Source organism: Alligator sinensis, unplaced genomic scaffold, assembly GCF_000455745.1.
Source record: "Alligator sinensis unplaced genomic scaffold, ASM45574v1 scaffold917_1, whole genome shotgun sequence".
Classification (NCBI taxonomy): domain Eukaryota; kingdom Metazoa; phylum Chordata; order Crocodylia; family Alligatoridae; genus Alligator; species Alligator sinensis.
The window spans coordinates 3,062,874-3,078,383 of record NW_005841988.1 but is presented as its reverse complement, the minus strand read 5'-3'; the positions used below and the strand labels follow the sequence as shown (position 1 = coordinate 3,078,383).

The 15,510-nt window shown below is 46.5% G+C and overlaps 1 pseudogene; it reads left to right on the top strand.

The window, feature by feature from the left end:
* Positions 1-15,510, top strand: part of LOC102380399 — a 26,776-nt pseudogene that overhangs the window by 4,150 nt on the left and 7,116 nt on the right.

Genomic DNA, 15,510 nt, shown 5'->3' with positions numbered 1-15,510 from the left:
AAAGAGTGATTATTGTCCAAATGTATATGGATATATTATAGGCAAAAGACACAGAAAGGTGTCTGGAAAAAATATGTGCAAAGAGTTCTGTGGGTAGAGAAAGTAAGGGACAAATATGGTATTTGGACGAGGTCTTGGAGCGCTCAAGCAGTGTTAAAAACAAATAAGTGGAGCCCAGGTAAGGGACAGCATCTCCCATCAGTGGTCCAGATAAGGCCAGAGCAGGTTTTTATAATATACCACAGGCAACTGAGGCATGTAGCAAATGTGGGAAGAAAGGGCACCTGGCTGCACACTGTCCCCTTATAGTGTGTTACAGGTGTAAAGGGATGGGGTACACAGCAGAGTGCTAGAAGCTCATAAAATGCACTGGTTGGGAGGAGGGGAGCACTTGTACTGCACGTGCCCAACAGCTTTTGCAACCAAGGTCAGATCCCCTGAAGAACCAGAGGCACAGTGAAGAGAAGCAAAGAGAGACTGAGATAGACCTGGTGGGACCCTACTCATGAGTGGGCAGTAAGCATTGAGGGCTATAGGTTGTATAGACATGACAGGGTGGGGAAAAATGGGGGGGTGTTGCTCTCTATGTTAAGGAGCAATACACATCTTCTATAATCAACATGGGATCAGAGGAGGGGCAAATGAAGGTACTGTGGGTTAGAATACAAGGGGGCCTGGGGGGAAAGGGACTTGGTAGTGGGGGTCTACTACAGACTGCCACACCAGGAAGATTAGCTAGACCTGGAATTCTCAAGGCAGCTCCCAGAGGCCCTACAGTCAAGGGATATGGTTGTCATGGGTGACCTAAACTACCCTGACATCTGGGAGGAGCAGTCAGCCAGATCTAACTGCTCACATAGGTTCTTAACCTGCATACAGGACCTCCACCTAATGCAGAAGGTATACGGTCCCACCAGGGGAAACACCTTGCTGCACTTGGTGCTAGCTACAGGGGATGACCTGGTGAGGGATCTGCAGGTATAAGGTAACCTAGGGGATAGTGACCATCAATTGATTGAATTCACTATCCAGCATAGGGTGGGAAAAGTAGCCAGCAGGGCAGAAGTGCTAGAGTTGAGAGAGGCTAATTTCAATGTGCTCAGGAGATTAGTTAGTGAGGCAATGAGGATCAAGAGCATTGGCAAGACTGGAGACCAGGAAGGGTGGTTGTTCCTCAAGGAAGCAATCCTTCAGGTGCAGAAGGAGACAATCCCACTGCACACAACAGGGGGCAAAGGAGCCAAGAAACCCTCTTGGCTGAACAGGGAAATCCAGCAAAGCCTAGGGGCAAAGAAAACAGCATACAGGTTGTGGAAACAGGGGTAGCTACCAAGGAGGAGTATACCTCCTTGGCTCGCACTTGCAAGGAGTCATTTAGGAAGGCCAAAGAAGCAATGGAAGTCAGGCTGGCAAAATAAATTAAAGAAAACAAAAAGTCCTTGTTCAGGTATATAGGGAGCAAAAAGAAGGTGGAGGGTAACATAGGGCCCCTACAGGACAGGTTAAGGCAATTGGTGACAGATAGGAAGGACAAGGCTGAACTCGTCAATGAGTTTTTTGCCACTGTATTCCTGAACACGGATCAAGACAAATCTCCCAATTACATTATAGATAGGCACAGGAGGAGCACCAGCCTATCAATGGTCAGCACCAACCTAGTAAAGGGACACTTGGAGGGGCTGGATGTGTTTAAGTCAGCAGGCCCAGCTGATCTTCATCCAAGAGTGCTGAAGGAATTGGCCGGTGTCATAGCAGAGCCACTGGCACAGCTGTTTGAGCACTTGTGGTGCTCAGGTCAGGTCCCAGAGGACTGGAAAAGGGCCAATGTGGTCCCTATTTTCAAGAAGGGGAGGAAGGAGGATCCAAGGAATTATAGTCTCACCTCTATCCTTGGAAAACTTTTGAAAAAATTATCAAGGATCACATCTGTGGGAGCCCAGTAGGAAAAATAATGCTGAAGGGCAACCAGCACAAGTTCATAGCAGGTAGATCCTGCCTGACTAACCTTGTTTCTTTTTATGACCAGCACACAAAACGCTTAGATGCAGGAGTCAAGGTAGATGTCATCTACTTGGATTTTAAGAAGGCCTTTGATATGGTATCTCATCCTATTTTCATAAACAAACTGAGCAGCTGTGACACAGATGATTACATGGTCAGGTGGGTGGCAAATTGGCTTTAAGGGTCACACCCAGAGAGTGGGGGTGGATGGGTCAGTATTGACCTGGAAAGATGTGGGCAGTGGGGTCCCCCAAGGCTTGGTCCTTGGGCCTGTGCTATTTCAATGTCTTCATCAGCGACTTGGATGAGAGCATGGAGAACACACTGTCCAAATTCACGGATGACATGAAATTATGGGGTAAAGTAAACACATTAGTGGGAAGGGATCAAATCCAGGTGGACCTGGGCAGGTTGGAAAAGTGGGCAGAAAAGAATAGGATGGGGTTCAACAAAGACAAGTGCAAAGTGCTGCATCTATGGAGAAGGAAATACCAACACACCTATAGGCTAGGGGATGACCTCCTCAGCAGCACAATGCCAGAAAGGGATCTCGGAGTCATAGTTGACACCAAGATGAATATGAGTCATCAATGTGATGAAATAATCAGTAAAGCTAACTGCACTCTATCATGCATTAGCAGGTGCATCACAAACAGGTCCAGGGAGGTGATACTTCCCCTCTATCTGGCATTGGTCATGCCACAGTTGGAGTACTGCATGCAGTTCTGGGCACTGCACTTCAAGAGGGATGTGCATAAATTTGAGAGGGTTCAGAGGAGGGCCACTCATATGGTCAGGGGCCTGCAGGTAAGACCCTACAAAGAGAGACTGAGGGACCTGGATCTCTTCAGCCTCTTCAAAAGAAGGCTGAGAGAGGATCTTGTGGCCGTTTACAAATTCATCGGGGGGGAGCAAGAAATAGGAGATGCTCTGTTTACCAGGGCACCCCTTGGAATAACCAGGAACAAAGGCCACAAACTGACAGAGAGCAGATTTAGGTTAGACACCAGGAAGAACTTCTTTATGGTAAGGGTTGCCAGAATCTGGAATGGGCATCCAAAGGAGGTGATGCTCTCCCCTACCTTGGGGGTCTTTAAGAGGAGACTGGACAAGCACCTGGCTGGGGTCATATGACCCCAGCGCTCTTTCCTGCTCAGGGCAAGGTGTCAGACTCAATGATCTATTGAGGTCCCTTCTGACCCTAACAACTATGAAATTATGAGCTAGAAATGGTAGAAGAGACTCTTTAGGGGGAAGAACTGGAGATGGAGGGAAGTAGAATATCAATAACAGAGGCTGCACAAGACAGAACTGGAGATGAAATGGAAGGGGAGGGGGGAACAGCAAAAAAAGGATCAAAAGACATGGAGGCAAGGGACGGGAAGAAGGAAGAAATGAGGCAGACAACAGAAGTGATGATGAAGCAAGGAAAAGAGCCAAAGAAACTAGCAGGGAAAAGGAAGACAGTGCAGTGACAAAAAGCCAGGAAAGAGAAACCTGATAAAGAGGGAGGTAAGTCAGAGTTAGAGCCAGAAAGTAGCTTCCTGCCATTAATTCCCCTGAGCTCTAGCCCAGAGTGCAAAGCAGGGAGCAGGAAGTGGTAGGGAGGTGGAAAAATAGAAGCCTTCCTGCAAAAGCGGTCATGCAGCTTGCAAGTGGAATAGGCATGTGAAAGGGGAGGGGCAGAGTTGACCATGATGAGCAGTGGCACAGACAATCCTTAAAAGAACCGGTTCACTCAGTTTAACACAAGAAACAATTGCACTGAGTATAGCTGCAATTAATGCCAAGAGCGTCTTAACAAGAAAAAGATGGAAATAGGTTGAACCAATATTAAATCAAACAAATATAATCTGTCTATAAGAATGTGTTATACCAGGGAAGAAGAGTTATATACATTTTGAGAAGAGGTGGAGATGGGGACTGTCTTGGTAGTCAGGAACAAAGCAACTGGAGTGGCAATACTATTCAAGAATCCAGAGGTGAAAGCACAGCAGGTAGGAGACATCATTGGTAGGGCTGTGTGAAGCTTCGGTCCGCAATTCAATCTGGAGATTTTGCACAATTCAGAGGCTGAATCTCTGAATCTGAATCAAATCAGGAGAAGCTTAAAACTTTCTGAATCAATTTGGAGGCTCCGAATCAATTCGGAAAAGATTCAGAAAAGATTTGGAGGTGGTCTTTCAGGGAAACAGAAACTGAGAAGTGGAGGGGAGCAGGGAGGAAGGACTGACATCTCTAGCTGGCCAGTGATTGAGAGTCCCCTTCCAATCACAGTGTCTGAGGGAGGGACATAGAAACAGCATATAAGCCTCTGTCTGCAGGCTTTCTGTGCCTTTTGTGAGCTGTTTCTGCCTGAGTGAGCAACAGCATCTGAAAGGTACTGGACTGGCTTGGCTTCCTAGTCAGTCACTTGCTAATTTTGTTCTTAGAAAGGATTGGATAGGATATAGCTTAGCTTATTTTAGCGTACTAACTAGAATCCCTCTACTTTACTTATCCCTATCCAATTCATATCTTTCAATTTATATTCGTTCTTGTTTTTTTTCCCCAACACTTTTTAAAAAGAAAGCTGTGTTTTCCCTGGCAGTGTGATGCATCACTGTGCAGAGAAGCACACAGTACACACACACTCACACACACATCATAGAAGTCGTCAGACATTCAGAGAAGAGATTATATATAGTTATTAATATTATTAGTTATATTTAGTTACATACAGACTAAACACAACACAGAAGTCAGACACTCAGTCACAGAAGAAAAAGAAGAGAATATATTTTTAGGTACACTACAACTACACAGAACGGTAAACAAAACACAACACAGAAGAAGAAGAGGTGAATCTGAATGTGTGACTACATCACAGAAATCAGAGAGACAGCCACAGAAGAAGATACCAAATTATATATAGTTATTAATAAACATACCATTACCTAAATCACTCTACAGACAACACAGAACTCACATACAGATTCACACAAGCCAGATAGTCATAGAAGAAGACGATGAATATGAAGAGAATAGATACTTTAGGCACACTACAAAACAACACAAAACAGTAAACAAAACACAACACAGAAGCCAGACACAGTCAGTTATATATCAAAGAAGAAGACATATATTCTACATACACAGACACATTTTCCAGCACAGGAAAAATTAATATGAAGCGTGCTGGAAAGGCAGGTGCCAGGACTTCTGGCAGAAGAGGGAGAGGGGCTAGAGTGGGTAGGGGGAGAGATAGAGCTGCAAGTTCCCTCCCACCCCCCCCCAAACATAGATGCATCTTCTTTTCTGGCAGCCATGAGGCTTACACTGCCAGTGGAAGCAAGGAGGTAGGAGCAGTACCTGACATCCCTGCACCTGCACCACCTCCCCTAACTCCAGAAATAGGCACCAGCAGCAGAATAATAGTCTCCTCCACCCCAATTTCACCCCCCAGCGTAAGCCTCCCACTGCCAGAAAAGGAGCTGGATCTGGAACCAGGGGACCTGAGTGCCCTAGCAAAAGTAATTCTGGGTACTGAGGAGGAATCTGACTTTGTGCTTCACACCCCTCAAAGTTCCCCTAGACCCAGGTTTCCTTCTCTGGAAAGCACCTCAGAGAAGGTTGAGGCTGAGGTTGTGGAGGCTCAGGCAAGTGGCTCAGCTGAGCCAGCTCCTCCTGCTGTTGTGCCTCAGCCTGCTGAGGAGGGAGATAAGGCAGGAGCCCCACCTTCAACCCAGAAGCAGGGGAGTAATGTGATGTGGGATCATTTTGAGGTGGCAGATGATCCCAAGTATGCTATCTGCCAGCACTGCTGAAGGCAGGGCAGGAGGCAAAACACTTACAGCAGCATCGCCGTGGTGGTTCTCTCAGGAGGCAGCATCCCCTTGCCCTTCTTCCTGATCAGCCTGGAACCAGTGGGAGCATGCCCAAAGGGAAGTCCCCTGCTCACTCCAAAGCCCCCCATCCCCCCAAAGCATAGGCAGGCCACCCTGGAGTGGTGGGGAAAAACTGCAAACAGAGGGGGGCACATTACAAGGGCGAGCGAGATCATCCAAAGCATTGGGGAGATGCTTGCTCTGGATAGCCAGCCCTTTGCCTTAGTTGAGCAGCCAGGGTTCAGGCAGCTCATGGCTCACATGGCCCCATCATACCAAACACCTGCATACACCATCTTTAGCAGGATAGTGGTGCCCTCCCTGTATGAGGCATGCTGGGAGTACTTGAGGGAGGAGCTGCACAAGGCAGGGCCGCAGAGAGCCATGCACTTCACCTCCAACATCTGGAGCAGCCAGGGTGGTGATCATGCCTACCTTTCCCTCACAGGGCACTTGTGTGACCAGTCGGGCCATTGGTGGGCTCTTCTCCAAGCCAAGGTGCTGGATGAGTCCCACATGGCAAGGGAGATCATGGTGGCCATGAACCTCATGGTACAGGAGTGGCTCATTGGGCAGAGCAAGCTCACCTGCAGGTTCATGGTCACTGACAACAAGGCCAATATGGTCAAGGCCATCCGTAATGCCAACTTTCTTGGCATCCGCTGTGTGGCGCGCAGGCTGCACCTCATAGTCAGGGATGCCTTGGAGGGGGACAGGGCTGCCAGTGATGGGGCTGTCACTACCACTCGGAGCCAGCTCATTTCAAAATGCAGGAAAGTGGCGGGCTACTTCCACCACAGCATCAAGGAGGGCAAGATGCTGTGGGAGAAACAGGCAGAGCAGAGCATCCCACAGCACAAAATCATGCAGGATGTGGAGACTCAGTGGAACTCCACATCCCTGATGCTGGAAAGGCTGGCGGAGCAACAGAAGGCCATCCATAAGATGGCCTTGCTTGAAGAGATTGGGATCAGCGGACCTCTTAACAGAGCTGAGTGGAATACCATCTCCCAGATCTTGGTGGTCCTCAAGCCCTTCCATGAGGCCACCAAGAACCTCAGCGCTGGCAATGCCCTCCTTAGCCAGGTGATCCCTGTAGTGAGGGAACTTGAGAGCCAAATGGAGAAGTTCCAGGGGATTGATGTTCCTGGCTGGGACAAACTGCTGTCACCAGACATGCAGGCACTGGTTAGGTGGCTAAAGGAGGGCATCAGGAGATGGCTGGATCCCTTGTGGGCCAGTATGGTCTGAATGCTGGCAGGCATGTGCAACCCGAGGGTGAAGGGGAGCAGGTGCTCTGGCAGCACCAAAACCCTCAATCACTGAACACAGGTGCTGGTCACAGTCAGGGAGGCAAAGGGGATGTGGAAGGGGATCCACTTTCCCATGCCAGCACTCCAAGCACCAGCACTGGCACCAGCACCAGCCAGTCTCCTCCAGAATTCCACTGTGTATATTGAGTCCATGAGTTTCTGTACCTAGGAGGCTGACGAAGTGAAGTTCATAGGCCCAGCTGTGAAAAGTGGTTTGTAAATTGTTTCCTCAGGATCAGGCCTGAGAAACTGGAGGCAGAGTGGGTTTTTTTGTGAGGAATGTGCCCCCACAGGTAGTTGGGTATTATTGTCTTTGATAGATTCTGGTGTGCAGTTTGTGGGGGTACTGGAGCTTGTTGGCAGGTTTTGTGTTTTGAACTGTAGGAAGTTGGCTTCAGTTCTGGTGATGAGGTTAGGTTAGCAAGGTTCGGTGCTTGTTTGAATTTATAAACCACTTTTCAGAGCCAGGCCTATGAACTTCACTTCATCAGTCTCCTAGACAGTAGGTACAGAAATTCATGGACTCAATATAGACACTGACAGTGGAATTCTGACACACCACAACCTGCCAGACATCTGACTCCCCAGGTATCTCTGCACTTTTACCTGTACTGCTACATCCCCCTTCTCCCTCCCCCCCACACCTGTCCCTCACCCCCTGACACCTCCATTTCCATTTTCACTGACTGGCTTTCTTGGCTGCATTGCATGCCAGGCCAGCCTCTGGCTTCTTTACTATTCCTTCCATCCAGGACCAGCACACACACAGGCCAAATACAGAAGCTTCCTCAGCCTGACAAAGGGTTTTCCAACCCGAAAGCTTGCTAAGATATATTTCTCTAAGTATATATTGGTCTACTAAAAGACACCAGATTGACCCAAAGGACCTTGGCTCCATGTCCTTAGACGAACACCTCTAGCACCTGTCCCCACTCAGCTGACCAGAAGGACACCAGGCCCTGGGCAATGGGCACATCTAAGCCCCAGGGCTGGGGCTGGCAGGGAGAGTTCTCTGGCAGCTGCTGGAGAAGCAGCTCCTGCAGGAGAGGAAAAAACAGCTCTAGTCTGCAACAGTTTGGCTGCCTGAGATGCTGGTGGTGCTACTGTGCTGCAGTGTACTGCAGTGTTTACCTGTTGCTATTTAAATTGGTGGACCGGACTGAAGTTGTACGGGAGGAGAAAACCTCATTGGGGCACACTACTGTGTTGTGTAGAGGCCCCACCGCCAGTGAGGGCACACCTTCACACACACACACACACACACACACACACACACACACACACACACACACACACACACACACACACACAGAGTCTGTGAGGGCATGCCTTAACACACGCTGGAGAAGAAGCTCCTTCAGGAGAGAAAAGAATGTTGGCTGCATGAGATGCTGCTGGTGCTACTGTGGTAGTACTCACTAAGTTATTTTATACCTGTTGCTATTTACAGTGGTGGACCAGAACGAGGCTGTAGAGGAGGAGGAGACCTCATGGGGGCACACTGCCATGTAGTGTAGATGCCCCAGCGCCAGTGAGGGTACGCCTTACAACACACACATAGTGTCACCCACCCATGTTACGAGCGTTCCTGGTCAGCAGCCTGAGGTGCAGGGTCCCAGAAGCCAGAACCCCCTGCACCTATCTCTCTGAAAGCTGGCAGGCTCCATGGCCACAGCAGGCCTAGAAGCCCTGAAGTTTTCACCCCCTGTGCTCTAACACAGACACAGTCACACAATCACCCATGTCACGAGTTTTGACTGTCAGCAGCCTGAGGTACAGTTTCCCAGAAACCCCTGCACCTATCTCCTTTAAACCTGTCAGGCTTCTTGGCCTCAGCGGGGGCTAGCAAGCCTGCAGTTTTCATCCTGCCACACCTTAACACACACGAAGTCACCCATGTCACAAGTTTTGCCTGTTAGCAGCCTGAATTGCAGTTTCCCAGAACCCCCTATAACTATCTCCTTGAAATCTGGCAGGCTTCATGGCTTCAGCAGGGACTAGCAGGCCTGCAATTTTCAACCCCCTGTGACTTAACACACACAAGTGACCCAAGTTTTCATTTCAAGACTTTGAGGTGCAGTTTCCCAGAAACCCCCATACCTATGTCCTTGAATCTTGGCAGGCTTCATGCCCTCAGCAGGGGCTACTACCTCTGTAAGTTTCATCCACATCAGCCAAAAAAGTACCAAGTTATATGTATTTCAGTGATTCCCCATAATACTCTATGGCCAAATCTCAGAATCTCTCTGAATCAACAACGAATTTTCTGAAGCTGATTCAGCTGAATCAATTTCAAACAGCAATCCAAATCTCCGAATTGAATCACTGGCCTCCGAATTGGCCAAATCTGAATCCGAATTGAATACATCCCTATTTGCACAGGCCTAATCATCAGTGGCAGACTGCAAGAAATGATAAATGGTGGAGTGTGACTGTTGCTTGATTCTCCTTAACCCCAGTTGTGGCTTCTTCTCCCACTGTGCTGCTCCAGGCCAAGAAGAAGCTTCAGCTGGGCAGCGTCTGCCCCAGTGCATGGGGCTCCAGCTCCTCATTGCCTTCCACCCACTTTGCCCACCCTGCGTGGGTGGCAGGCAGCTGGGAGAGCTTCAGCCAGGCAGCTCCTGCCCTAGTGCATGGGACTCTGGCTCCAGCCAGAACCCCATATACTGGGGCAGGAGCCACCCAGCTGAAGCTTCCTCCCAGCCTGGAGCGCAACAGCTGGAGCTGGCAGAAGAGCTGCCACTGGAGGCAAATGGAGCTGAACAACAGGCATACTAGGAGCATCCCCACCAGAAGCTGTGTGCGCTGGCTGGGGATGCGCTAGCAGGTGAGGGCTGGAGTGTGCCGCAGGCTGCTCTAGCAGGGCTCAGCCCCATGCGGAGCACTGTGAAGACAACTTCAGGCTAGATTCAATCAATTGGCAGGCACCCTCCCCACCCCCAGACACACACACAGGCTGGATCCAATAAGTTAGTGGGCCAGATCTGGCCATATTTTGCCCATCCCTGTGTTAGTGGCAATAAGATTTTATGAAAAGCTATATCAGAAGAAGGAAATAGATAGGAAAAAGATGAAGGATTTGCTGGAAGTGATCGGAGAGAAAGTTGAGGAGGAGGAAGCAAAGAAGATGGAACAGAAGATAACCTTAAAGCAAGTGGAGGAGTGATTAAAAATCTTTAAAAGAGAGAAATTACCAAGAGCAGACAGGGTACCTATGGAATTTTACAAGAAATTTTGACCACGGGTAGGGAGCGATATAATGGAGATTTTCAAAGAAATGGCATATACAGGGGAGGAAGGGAAAGATTTTACAAGAGGCATTGTGATCTTACTCTTCAAGAAAAGGGAGAAGGAACTCCTGAAAAACTGGAGGCTGATTACACTCCTTAATATGGACTATAAATTAATGGCCAAGATGCTGGATCTGAGGATGAGGAAAAACCTCCAGAAAATAATATATGAAGACCAAGTATGCGCAGTACCAGGTAGAAGGCTCTCCAAAGCAATCAGAATGATCAGAGATGCACTGTCCCACATCCAAGAGAAAAAAACACAGTTATAGCAAACCTATAGACAGAATGGATCATGATTACATATTCAAAGTGCTAGAAAAAATTAACTCAGAAAAAAAGTTCCCAGAGAAATTTATGTTGGATAAGGTTATCGTATAAAGAAGCAGACAGTCAAGTCCAAATTAATGGGCATCTAAGCAGAGTCTTTAAAATCCATACAGAAGTGAGGCAAGGATGCCCCTGTCACCACTACTACTTGTGTACCAGCATGGAACCATTAGCACAACGAATAAGAAAAGACAAGGTCATAAGTAGAATAAAGATAGCAGGAGGAGAAGAGGCAAAATAAGTGTTATACGTGGATAATATAAATGTAGTAGTTAAAGAAAGATTTGTGATGGAAAGGGTGCTAAAATATACATCAGAGTATGGAGAAGCAATGGGTGCTAAACTAAATAGATCGAAAAGCACCATAATGGAAGTGGGGAACTGGAGGGACTTGGAGAAGTTGGACCGTCAAATAAGAGAGAATGAAATTAAAGTGCCAGGGAGCCTGGTCAATGCTGAAGGGAAAAGTAATACAGCATGGGAAAAGTTGATGGCAAGGATATGGCAAATACTTTGGTATTTATTCTATATATGGGAATTGTATTCCCACCAGCGCAGCAGCAGGTAGCAAAAGTACAGAGGGAAATATGAGTGTTCTTCTGGAATGCCAACAGAAAAAGGTTGGCTAGAGCTGAGCTGTACAAAGCAAGAGAAATGAGGGGGATGGGGGCTGCCGGACTTGGGGATTGTTTGTCTATAGGAAATACATAAGTGCAGTATGCAAGGTGATAATAAAGGGAGAGGGGAAAGCAGCATGTGTCACCTAATTTCACACACCTGCAATTTTAAGGAAATGGGGAGTACATCAGACCTCTTTGAAGAGTCCATGGGTGCAGCAACTACCAATTCATTACATCAGGATGGAAGGTTTCATGCAGAGGTATAAAATTGGGAAGGTAGGGCTGGAGGTATAGAAATATTATGAGAAATTGACAAAAGCAGTAAGGGAGAGAGATACAGCACCAGTGGGAAACTTCACAGAAGGACAAGTGAAGAAGGTGTGGAGAGCAGTGATGGGTAAACAACTAAAAGGGGAACATGCTGACCTAGTATGTATGGATAGTTGTACGAAATATCTTGTCGGTAAGAGAGGTTCAACACAGATGTGGTGTGACAAGCTCATCTAGGTGCCAAAAGCAGAGGTGTGGGGAAGAAGAAATGGCAGGATGTTTTGGGAGTGTACATGTGCAAGGGGGGTGGGTTGTCTGTGGAAGAAACATTATGGAGGACTTTATTAGCATGTTTTAAAACCAGTTTATGGAAAGTAAGATGCCTCCAGTTTTTTAAGGGATTGGCTTTCATTGAACGAGTGCCTGAAGCTGGGGCTGCACGAACTGAAATTCTACATCAACCAGGACAAGTAAGAAATCAAAAAAGAGGCAGAGAAGCGTAGGAAAAAGGACTGGACACATTTATTTCACTGAACCAGCAGAGAGGACAGATAGGAGGTGCAGAGAGGTTCAAGTGGTTATTGAGGTAATAGTTTTCATGGGCTTCTGTATAAAGAAAAAGATTTCTATAAAGGATTCTTTTGTGGGAAGTTGATGCATGTTATTTAAAGGTTTAATATATGTATGTCTTTGGATATGTAGTTGTTTTTGCGATATGAAATTTTGTTAAAACAAGGATGCTGTATATATGAAGATTTGTAAGTGCAGGGTAATAAATGTGTTTTTTAATAACATTTGTTAAAAAAAAAAAGTTTGCATCAGTATTTTTGGTTGCAGGGGAGAGTGTCAGAGCTTACTTCAGGCCTCATGCTCTTTTCCTCCTGGGGGAGTAACTGCCTGTTTGGTAGGGGGGGTTTTAAAGGCCATATGAAAAAAAAAAAAGATTGACATCAGCATGTTTGCCCAATATGGGCCACATGTTTTATAGTCATGTTTAGTGTTCCCTGCATTTAATCAACTCCATAGCTGGTTTCCATTACTGAGCACATGGGCCACCAACAGACATAAAAAAAGCAAAGAAAAAAAAAAGAAAGAAAAAAACACTCAGCGCTTTACCAGAAGAGAAAGCATGTCAGTTTGATCCAGCTCACCAGTGTCTGTATAGATTGGGCACTTCAGTGGGGCTTTTTAGCACTTTTATCTAAAGCTGATTCAATCATCTTTTGGATAAAAGAGCCAAAAGGCTTCATTGAAGCATGCAATCTATATAGACATTAAGTGAGCTGGCTCAAACTAATGTGATGCATCTTCCCGGTGTATGTGCTGCACTATGGTTTGGGGTTTTTCTCATACCTGTAAGCAGTCATGCTGCTTTTAGCAGCAACTTAATGACAGACAATGTGCTTAATGAGGTTTCCTTGCAAACATAAGATGAAGATCTCTCCCCCCACCTTCTGACTGGGGAAAAAACCCTTGTCTTATTTGAGTAAATACAGCAACTAACACTCAAACAGCACCTCTTCATATTGTTCAGGGTCCAGCATGCTGGTCAGTCCTGAGAGGAAGGCATTAAGATTTGCCTTTTGGCTTTCTGTGGTTGACTGCTAATAAATAAGCTGCTTGCTTTTAATTTGCAATCAAATGGACAACAACAAACATGGAAGATGTCTAGACTTCCTTGGTATATTTAGAGTTAGATGCAGCCCTCAAAACATGTGCACTCCAGTTGTAATTATTTTAATGGGGATGCTGTTCATATATTTGAGTGTGGATTCTAACTATTAGAAGCCTGAGGAACAGATCCCATAATATACTGTTTGGAAACAACAAGCTTATCTTACATAGGATTATGATTTAAATGAAAGAGGTTACTTGTTAATAGGCAAGAGAATCAGTTGGGAATCTCTGTTCCATGTATGTCATGATACAAAAACTAATGAGCACCCCATGAAATTATTAAGCAGTAGGTTTGAAACAAAAAGAAGTACTTTTCATATTGTTGTGGAATCCTTGCCATAAAATACTCATTCAAACGGGATTGAACAGATTTAAGGCAATAGGTCTGTGCGGGCCGGCTCCCGATCCCATCCTCACCATGTGCGAGCCGGGCCCGTCTTTGTGCACGCGGACTGTGGCCAGCAGCCCGGGCACGCGGGGCCGGAGAAAACCGCGGGGCGGTAAGGTACGCGCGAGCTAGAATCAGTTACAGAGGCGTAATGATTGACTGAAAAGATTATTTACTTACACCCAAGGTGGTCGCGGTGTAGGCTGGACAGCTTTCCAGGCGGAGCTCCGTTTGAATCCTCGTTGGAGGACTCTGACAAACTCGGTTCTTTGACCCTGGAGTGGTTTAGGCTCCGCGGGTTCGGCAATTCTTTCCTCACGGAGTGGCTGAATCTCCGCGGGTTCTGTTCGGTTCCCAGGTCCCCCGGAGCTGTTAAGACTCTGTGGGTTCGAAAATTGGGCATATAGGATAGGGATACATCTAGGATTGCGCTCGGTGACGGGGAGAGGCTAGAAGCTAAACAGACCTCCGTTGCCTGCTTAAGAAAGGTGTGTTGGGTCCGCAAGGGTCCACATCGCTTGGAGATCTTCACACAGCGAGAAGTCTCCTCCTCCTGGCGAGTTCTGTATCTCTCCAGGTTTCCTCTCTCTTCAACTTGGGCGGAAACTACCCAAGCCTTTTGTACGGCTAGCAAGCCAATAGCTAGCCGCCACGTATGCCTACATTTAGAACCGGCCAATAATGTGGCATGAATCTAAATACAAATGGCGGGAACTCCTTTGCACCGTGCATCACTATGACGCAAAAGAAATGCACCATGCAAAGAAGGCTACAAACGGCGGGAAATACTCTTTTGCACGCGGGTTCTTCTATTGCAGCAGAAAACTCTACCGTGTAAAGAAGCTGCAATTTTAGTGGGAACATAATTTAGCAGTGCCGAAGCACACAAAAACAACAAATCACAACCTTGGGTTGTGACAAGGTCCACCACGGGCTTTTAAGTATAACAATTAGGGATGTAGCAACAGAAGCAGAGTTTGGGGTGGCTTGCGCACCAAGGCACGTAGCTGACAGCCCAGAGTTTGCAAGTTCAAGATCATAGCAGAAGTGCTCATGGCATGGCCTGCCAGATTCCACTTAATCTGTGAATTCTGCTAAATACCTTGTCACAAGGACAAGAGAAAGCAAAAGCCTGTAACCTCAGGTTCAGGATATGCCTTAGTAGTAGGTGGAAAGGTATGACAAGGGATAGGATTGCTATACACATGCCTTGTTTCTAATACTTTTTATTTAACGTGTCTACTATTCATTATTGTCAGAGACAGGACATTGGGTTGGATGGATCTTTGATCTGACCCAGTATGGCACCTCTTACATTCTTGGAGTTTCAGGGGAAAAGGAGGTAATCTTTGGTGATATCATCTGGGACCCCAAGACCCTCCTGACAACTAACTACGGTCTTAAATAAAAGAAAAATTAAGCATATGCTTACACATTTGGAAATTTCTGTTAAAAAAAATAAATCCAAATCTGTGCTGACAGAGGAAACAAGCAAGATCATTAAAGCACTGATTGTATTTGTTAAGGGCCTGTACGTCTTTCTACTACTTACACTGAGTTTCAAGAATATATGCTACAAGTCAATATGTAAGTCCATGCAGGAAATTATTCTTTGGCATTTTTAAAAGAAATATTCATAAATACTCACAAGGTTTTCACTATAGTTACTATAAAAGCAATAAAATATCCTCAAAAATATCTGTTGTAAGTGCAGTTAGTTTTCCAAATTAAAAACAGATTTCCTATTTCAAATTA